The 8,378-nt window shown below is 37.8% G+C and overlaps 1 non-coding gene across 1 annotated transcript; it reads right to left on the reverse strand.

Annotated features, from left to right (window-relative positions):
* Positions 1-8,100: 8,100 nt before the first annotated feature.
* Positions 8,101-8,174, reverse strand: Trnaa-ugc (transfer RNA alanine (anticodon UGC)). The gene has a single exon. It is a non-coding gene; the product is annotated as a tRNA-Ala (tRNA).
* Positions 8,175-8,378: the final 204 nt, after the last annotated feature.

Raw genomic sequence — 8,378 nt, forward strand, 5'->3', positions numbered from 1 at the left:
ATTTTTTTTAACTTTTTTTTTTCTGCAAATCCTAGAACAAAATGCTAAAGAAAGCAAAGTCAAGAAAACTTTGGAGTCCTTATTCATGTGAAATAAAAGAAAATTTAAAAAAGGTCTGATGAAGATCCTGTAAATAGGCAACCTTTACATCACACACTGAACACCATAACAAACTTTTCAAATATCTTCTAAGGAGCATCTTAAAATTATCTTGCCAGCCTTGATAGGGGAGTGCTATGTACTCCCGAAGAGAGATCGAATCATCTGAATACCTTCATAATTGTTTAGAAATCAAACCTTTGTTTTTTTTAAAAAAATGGTTCTACAGGACTCACGGGACTTTGACTATCCTAACTTCACAGAAGTTCAGATTTAAAGAGTGGTTCTTCTCTAGTTTGATACCTATTCATTCCACATCAGCTAGGTAATTCGCTCTGCTTGACCTACAGTGGCTCTCAAGCCTTGGGAGATGGACGTGTAAGGTCATGTTTAGAGTGAATAACATGCCACACCATGCTCCTTGAGTCAGTGTTGGTATCCACAGGTGTGCACTATAGCTGTAGACTTGCCACAGGTTCACCAAATGGCAGTGCAAGGACAAATAGGACTGTTAATGTTGAAATTCTAACTAAAAATTGGTCCTTCAATTGGCTACTTAATTGTGTATGTTTGATATTCATTTATCATTGCTCCTTTAAAATTGAGATTGTTTTGAAGATTTAGTTGCTATTTTTAGGCTATAACTTCTCTATTCTTTCTATTTATCAGGCTATCCTACATTTTTGATGCATATCAAAATAAGTTATAGATACCAATACCCTTCACTGCCAAGTATTTCCATATAATGAAATATATGGAAATGTTTCTTTGAGTAAAAATTTATATATAGGAAAATTCTCAAGTAACAGGTGTACAATCTGATGACGTTAATAAATGCATATGTTTGTAACCAAGACTGCTGCCCATTACCCAGAGGTTTCCTTTGTTCCCCCTTCTGGTCAATCCCTGCTTCTACACCACTGTCTTGATTTTTTTTCACTACATTAATTTTGTTTTTCTAAAAATTTAAATATATGGAATAATTCTTATCTATTCTTTTTGTAAGTCAGCAAGTTTTTTAGAGATCCATTTATATTGTGATCAGTGTTAATAGGTAATTGTTTAGAGAAATGCAAATTAAAACTACACAGAGGTTCATCTCACTCCAGTCAGAATGGCAATTATCAAGAATACAGTAACAATAAATGTTGACAAGGATGTGGGGAAGAAGGTACACTCATACATTGCTGGTGGCACTGCAAATTGGTGCAGCCACTCTGAAAGGCAATGTTGAGATTCCTCAGGAAACTTGAAATGGAGCCACCATTTGACACAGTTATCCCACTCCTCAGTTTATACTCAAAGGAGTTAAAATCAGCATGCTACATTGACACAGACACATCAATGTTTATAGCAGCTCAATTCACAGTAGCTAAGCTATGGAACCAACCTAGGTGCCCTTCAATAGAAGAATGGATAAAGAAAATGTTTATATATATATATATATATATATACACACACACACACACACACACACACACACAATGGAATATTATTCAAGTCTTAAAGAAGAATGAAATTATGGCATTTGCTGGTAAATGGATGAACCTGGAGACTATCATGCTAAGTGAAATAAGCCAATCCCTGAAAACCTAAGGCCAAATGTTCTCTCTGATATGCTGATGCTAACTCATAATAAGTGGGGTGTGAGGTGTGGGAGGGGAATAGGAGTTCACTGGATTAGACAAAGGGGAATGAAGGGAAGGGCTGGGGGATGGGACTCAGAAAGATAGTAGGATGAATTGGACACAACTTTCCTATGTTCATAATACATGCAGTATAACTTTCCATTTTTGTGGCTTTACATGATGTGGAGTTATACTGGTCATGTATTCATATTTCTGGGATTTCACTAAATCTGTAAGCCTCAGTGAGGATATTGGTGGCTACCTCTGCAGAAAAATATGTGTACATTTCTATAGGTTAAGTGTGTATATCTTAGGTTTCTACAATTCTGGTTCAGCATTTATTTTTCTTTTTTGTATACATATCTATTTTTCTCTATAAACAGCATAAACAAAGCCCTGATATGAGTTTGCCAACAACTTTTCTTAACTATAAATTGGTTAATATATAGCAAGATGTTTACTATGGCAAATATAATAACCTTTTTTTTTTCAAAACAGGGGTAAATAGCCATTTATAAAATTGGGGTTATGCCTATGTAATTTTTACAAATTAGAAATATAGGTGCATCTCTAATTTGTTTCATAAGGAAATACTAATATTATGACGGTTGGGATTTTTGTGAAGCAAATATTTAATGACCTTGCCTAGTCTTTCCTTTTGTATGTGTATGCCCTTAACTTTTAAATTATAGGATTCTTTTTTACCAGGGTTGTTTTAAATGAGCTCAAATTATTTACTTTGAGAGGCTCGTGACTTGGGCATTGGACTTAGGGTTGTGAATTATTACATCTGGTTGGTGGTGACCATTGTCCAGGGTGGTGGGGCTCATTGAGTCCCCTCAGGTCACTGTGAGGGCAGAAGTCTGGAGGCCCAGAATCAACCCTGCCCCACTGGAGTAAGCCACTTTTAATCTGCTCTATGGCTTAATCTTCTGAAGAATAATTCATTTGAAAAAATAGTTTCACAGCTAAAAAAAAAAGCTCACAGGTATTAAGAATTATGATTTATTTTCAGAAAGAAAAGCTCTCCTTCACAGATTCTGGCCAGTCCTTATTGTAGAGAATAAAGCAGTTTTAGACTTCACAGTTTGTGCTTGTGAGCTGTTTCCACAGATCTAGCATCTTGTGTGAGGTAGAATACACAACTATTCATGAGGTTTCAAGAGATTAGCTATCCTGTGATTTTCCCCAGGCCTGAAATTATTGCTCACAAGTCACTTCCTAAGTAAAGCGGTTGCAATTTTAACTGTTAAGCATTATATTATGTCAGTGCCATAGACTTATTAACAATACTGTATTAGTTTTTAATGACTTAAAAACAGCAGAAGATTATTATCTTACAGTGGTGTATGTCAGAAATCTGGCACAGGACTTACCTAAAAGCAAGGTGTTGGGAGGCTGCATTTCCTTCTAAAGACCTCTGGGAGAATCAATTTCCTTTCTCTTTTCAGCTTCCAGAGGGTGTCAGTGTGCCTTTTTCCTTTTTCAGAGGATGGAGAAGATGCCTGCTGGGAGGCTGAGAGTCTCCTCTCCCAGCAGCCAATACTCTGGCTTTCTTATCCTCAAAGCCAGCAGCATTTGGGGCATCTGCTGCACTTTAGAGACCCTTGTGATTACATTGTACTCACCTGGATAAATCAGCCTAACCTCCCTATTTTAAGGTCAGATGATCAGCAAACCTCATTCCATCTGCAACCTTAATTCCCCTTTGCCATGCAATTTGATGTGATCATAGGTCCTGGGGATCAGGAAGGCATTATGCCTACCACAAATGACTTACTTATCATTTTCCTTTGGTTATCAGAAATCAATTCAATTTGTCACACAGTTATTTGCTATTCTTTCATTCAAAAGTGGAATTCTGAGTAGTTTTCCTTTGGATATAAAACTCCATGATTCTCTGCCATTGCTTAGGTTGGACTATTGTGGGCAGAAACTTCAAAGTCAGGGCTTGTTGTCTCTTAGGTGTCCTCATGGACATCATGCTCCTTCCTGGGTGAAGGGAAGGCTTCACTAGGTGGAAAAGGGAGACTCCACTAGGTGGAACAACTAGAAAGCAATGTCGGAACTTCAGGATAGATTTTAGCACCAGCCCCTTCACTATTATTCAACCTCTACCCAGCAGTCCTCCCTCACAGTTTCTGCAGACACTAAATTCCATGCTTCCAGTTTCTGCCTATTGCTTAATACTCTGAACTAGTAAGGGCAACCCCTATCTTGTGAAGCCCCCTTATGCTATATGATGAGCCAAGAGTAAACTCTCTGGACGCTGTTGCCTTGGCATCTACGGGTGACAATACAATCCATACCCTCTCGTTATACAAAATATGTTTTTAAATAAAACTTCACAAATTCCTAGCTACTTAAGGTCATTCTTGAAGAGTTATTAAAAGCAATTGTACTTTATGGGAAGTCAAGAGCATTAGGATTCATCTTCTGTGTATTCCTCCTTGCATTTAGGGTTGTGGGTGACTGCTCTGTCTTTTGTGTCTGTCCACAGGATCAGCTATTCAGAGAACCCAGACATGTCCAGGAGCCCTGGAGGAATAGGCTCTCTAACTCCATTAGCTCAGAGTCCTTGTTTCCCTGGAGAAAGTAGGGTGAGCTGCCTGACATTTTATTAAGACAAATTTTCTGGAATAAGGTTTACTCAAAGTAGAATTTTTCTGCTCTTAGCTTTGTTAAGCTTCCTGGACATGTTGAGAGGAATTCTGGAAGGCTTGAAGTCATCTTCTTATTCCACAAACTCTTCTGAAACCCAACACATTAAGGAAACATCAGAGCTACAATGTGTCTAAGGAAGAATACTGCAGGAGAATTTTGAAATAAGTTGTTAGTATGCTAATGACAAACTTCATCTAGTTCCTAACATTTCTTTAAATGAAAAGCAAAGAATTAATATTAGTTCCTGAGGCATCTTGAATTGCATAAAATATAGCATGTTATTAAACATTATTCCACTTGTTGACGGTCATTTCTTAGCTTGTGTAGGAATATTGCCTTCCTAAAATTTAAGGTCTTTAGGGACAACCAGTCACAACAATTCAGGAAAATATTTGGTGTGTGATAATAAAAGACATCAAAGAATTTTAATGATGAGATGCTGAAACTGCTTAAGATTCCTTTGGGCATGTGTAACAGAAATCCAATCCCAGTTACTTTAAGCAGAAAGGGGATGTGGTGGCTCTTGTAACCAGAATAGTTCTTGTACTGGAAGAAACTGCTGGAGGAAATAGGACCTCAGAAACTGAAGGTCTTGCAGCACCTCTGGTCTCTTCCCACCTTTGATCTCTACTGGTGTTTGATTGGTGTTGTTCTGCATACTAGTCCTTTTAAACAAAGCAGAGGTAGTCCCAGAATCCTTTCTTTCAGTTTCAGCAATACCTTAGAGTGAGAATTCATTCTGCTGGCGCAACTCTAAGGAAAGACTCTGGTCTTCCTTGTGTCCTGTATGCAAATCATGGGAAGAACAGTCTTCTCTTGCTAAGGGGGCACAATGACAATAGTTTTGGCTTGTGTTCCTTAAGTGTACCACCTGTTACTAGGAAGAGTCCTGGGAAAACAGTGATGATTTGGAGGGCAGGAACTAGGGAAGAGAACCAAGCTTGAACTTCAGACAGAAACTATAAAGGGATATCAAATAATTCAGAAATTAAGAGAAATATGTTTAAATGCAGTATTTTAAAAAGCAATTACCTACCTAGGTTTGAGGATTGGCTGCCTGTTTGTTAAATACAGTTTTACTGGAACTGGGACTGAGAGGGGGTAATGTGAGCCAGGCAGGTTTGTGAGAATGGTCAGATGTTGTCTTTAGGGCATGCAGAAAATATTAGGTGTAGGAGCCGTGGGGCCGAAGTGGCTTGTTAGGTTTACAAAGGCTAACTGACACCCTTCCTCTGCCTGAGCTCAGCTGTGCAACAGCCATGGGGGTTAGGCAGATGAAGATTTAAAATCATTAATACTATTTTTTTTAATGGGAAAGAAAGCATTTGGAGAAAGTGGCTTAGGTATAGCTCATGGACCCTCCTCCTCCTCACCACTCCATTGTCCCTCACTACTGGATTTAGCACTTGGCATAGCTGAACTGGAGGAAAGTGCAGGTATGCAGAGAATTGCCAGTTTCCTGGGTCTCTGGTTTGCACTGGTTCAGGTAAGACAAGAAATAACCTTTGATTTCCATTCCCTTTAGATTTTAATAAATTAACATCACCTGCCAACCAAATCGCTCCCTCCTAATTCATGGAAAGAAAAAGAGGCAAGAGGTAAGGAGTGCTACCAGAAGGTCCCTTTATATGAAAATAAGGAGTCAGAGAGGAGTTTCCACTCAAAATGGCTTGGAAGTATCTTCTTCCTTTACTTTCAAATACATTAATACCCTTCTTCATCAAGGAAGATACACCTGTGGGCTGAGGCTGGCCTGAAGGCTGATGTCTATACTCCTGGTTAAGGAAAGTCCACAATCTGGACTTCCAGCTGCCAAACATCACATTTATTGACAACTAGTGTCTACCATTTGAAATTTATCAGTGTTGGTCTCTGAGCTCAGGAAGGAAGCTGGTATCAGTGAACAAGGTGGGTCATGCCAAGAACCAAATTACTGCTCTGGGAAGCAGGGAAAGGAGAGACTGGAGAAGAGGTATCAAGATCTCTTCATGAAGAGGATGCCCTTGAGTCAGGCCCTGTGGCAAGGGTATGCAAAACAAAGTAAAGGGCATGAGTGAAGTTAAACATCCTGGGATATGTATCAAATATTCAGGAATTGGTAAGATATCTGAGTGGTTGTAAGTCCAGTGGAAGAAAGTTAACAAAGCAAAACTACCAAACACTTAAAACGCTTCCTATGGACTAAGATCCATGGCCTTTGTATGCAACATATTATTGAAATCTCTTAAAAAACTTAAGAAGTAGGGACACTATCTTCATTTGATCAAGAGGTAGCTGGGATTTATAGAGTTTAAATAATTTTTTTCTGTGCACACTATTTAGGAGATTAGAATACGATCCAGGACTAGTTGCCTTCAGATTTCCTGAGCTTAATATGGATAATGTGTTGAAGTCAAGGTTGTAAAGACCAGGTGGGGACATGCTAAGGATCTATTATCAAATTTGCTAAGTTGCTTCAGATGGGGAAGAAAGCAAAAGGAGATTGGTAATATACAGGTTTTGTGCATGAGTGCTTAAAATTTTTTGACTATACTTTGAATAATTGCTTTAATAATCCATATTATACATTCATAACATAATAGCTAAAAAATCTGAACAGAGCAAATATGAGTCTTAATTTTATATATTTTTCTCATGCAGGCAAGAGAGACAAGCCAGTAATCAAGTGTTAAACAGTATAAATAACATTAAGGTTTGGTATAAACAGAGTCAGGAAATATATTTGTGATCATAGAGATGAGAAATCCTCACTGAAATAGCCTCTCATTTTTAACACAGCAATTGCTGTTTTTATATTTAATAGTAGATTAGCCTGCGCTATCATTTGTTACCACTAGATGGCACTACAAGACTAAAAGTTACATTGCTGTTATGCAAATTTTTGGGTGGAAAAGTGCACTAAGAAATAAAAAGAGATGTTTTGGGGGAAGACTTTAAAAATAAGTAATTTTATCCTAAATATATCTTTTTATCTCTTTCAGAACATTATATCAATTGTATAAAATAGTCACTCCCAATAAAATATCCATTTAAAGTTAACATTTTTAATTAGTTTTGGTCTGACAACATATTCATTCACTCAAAGATCTAGACTTTGGATTTAGACTTTGGATTTTTCATTTGTGATGGTAGTTTAAATTGTGGTTTTAATAAAAAGAAAGCAGACATACGACAGTGTCCTGTGCCTACTGCTATCTACATTTATGAAAGCAGTATATCTTCATGGTGTTGGAGAGATATTCTCTTGATTCTATGGTCTCAGTGACTTTAATAGAAGGAGCTTTGTTCCCTTTAGGAAAGCCATTTTATTAAAAGAAGAGCTTTGTTAAAATCCACAGAATTTTATTGCCTAAATTATAGGATGAAGATTTCTCAAAAGAAAAAAAAATCATTTTTTTTCTCCCTTGTTGTAGTCTTTGCAATATTATGCAGATTTTAATTGGGATAAAATGTTTTAGATTTTAGAATTCTGTTTTGCAGTACCGGGGATTAAACCTAGGAATGCTCTCCATTGTGCTGCACCCTAGCCCTCATTTATTTATTTAGTCCTTTATTTATTTGAGACAGTCTCACTAAGTTGCTCAGGCTGGCCTTGAACTTGTGATCCTCCTGCCTCAGCTTCAGCTGAGTCACTGGGATTATTAGGTGTGTTTCACCACACCCCATTTCTGATTTTGGACTTCTGATTTACTTTTTTTTTTTTTTTTTTTTGTGGTGCTGGGGATTGAACCCAGGGCCTTGTGCATGCAAGGCAAGCACTCTACCAACTGAGCTACATCCCCAGCCCCATGATTTACTTTTTGATATTGCACAGTGTTTCATTGTGATGGTTTTACAGTGTTCCAACCCTGCTCTGACTTGTGAATCCTGTACTTCCTTTCTTGCCTGTGACCTTGCTTGCCTGTCACAGTCCTGGCTCTCAGATCAATAATGCCCATTACTGCTGTACTCACTGCTCCTGTGCCCATTAACGTGAACGCTTGCTTC

The sequence above is a fragment of the Urocitellus parryii genome, chromosome 1 (assembly GCF_045843805.1).
Source record: "Urocitellus parryii isolate mUroPar1 chromosome 1, mUroPar1.hap1, whole genome shotgun sequence".
Lineage (NCBI taxonomy): Eukaryota > Metazoa > Chordata > Mammalia > Rodentia > Sciuridae > Urocitellus > Urocitellus parryii.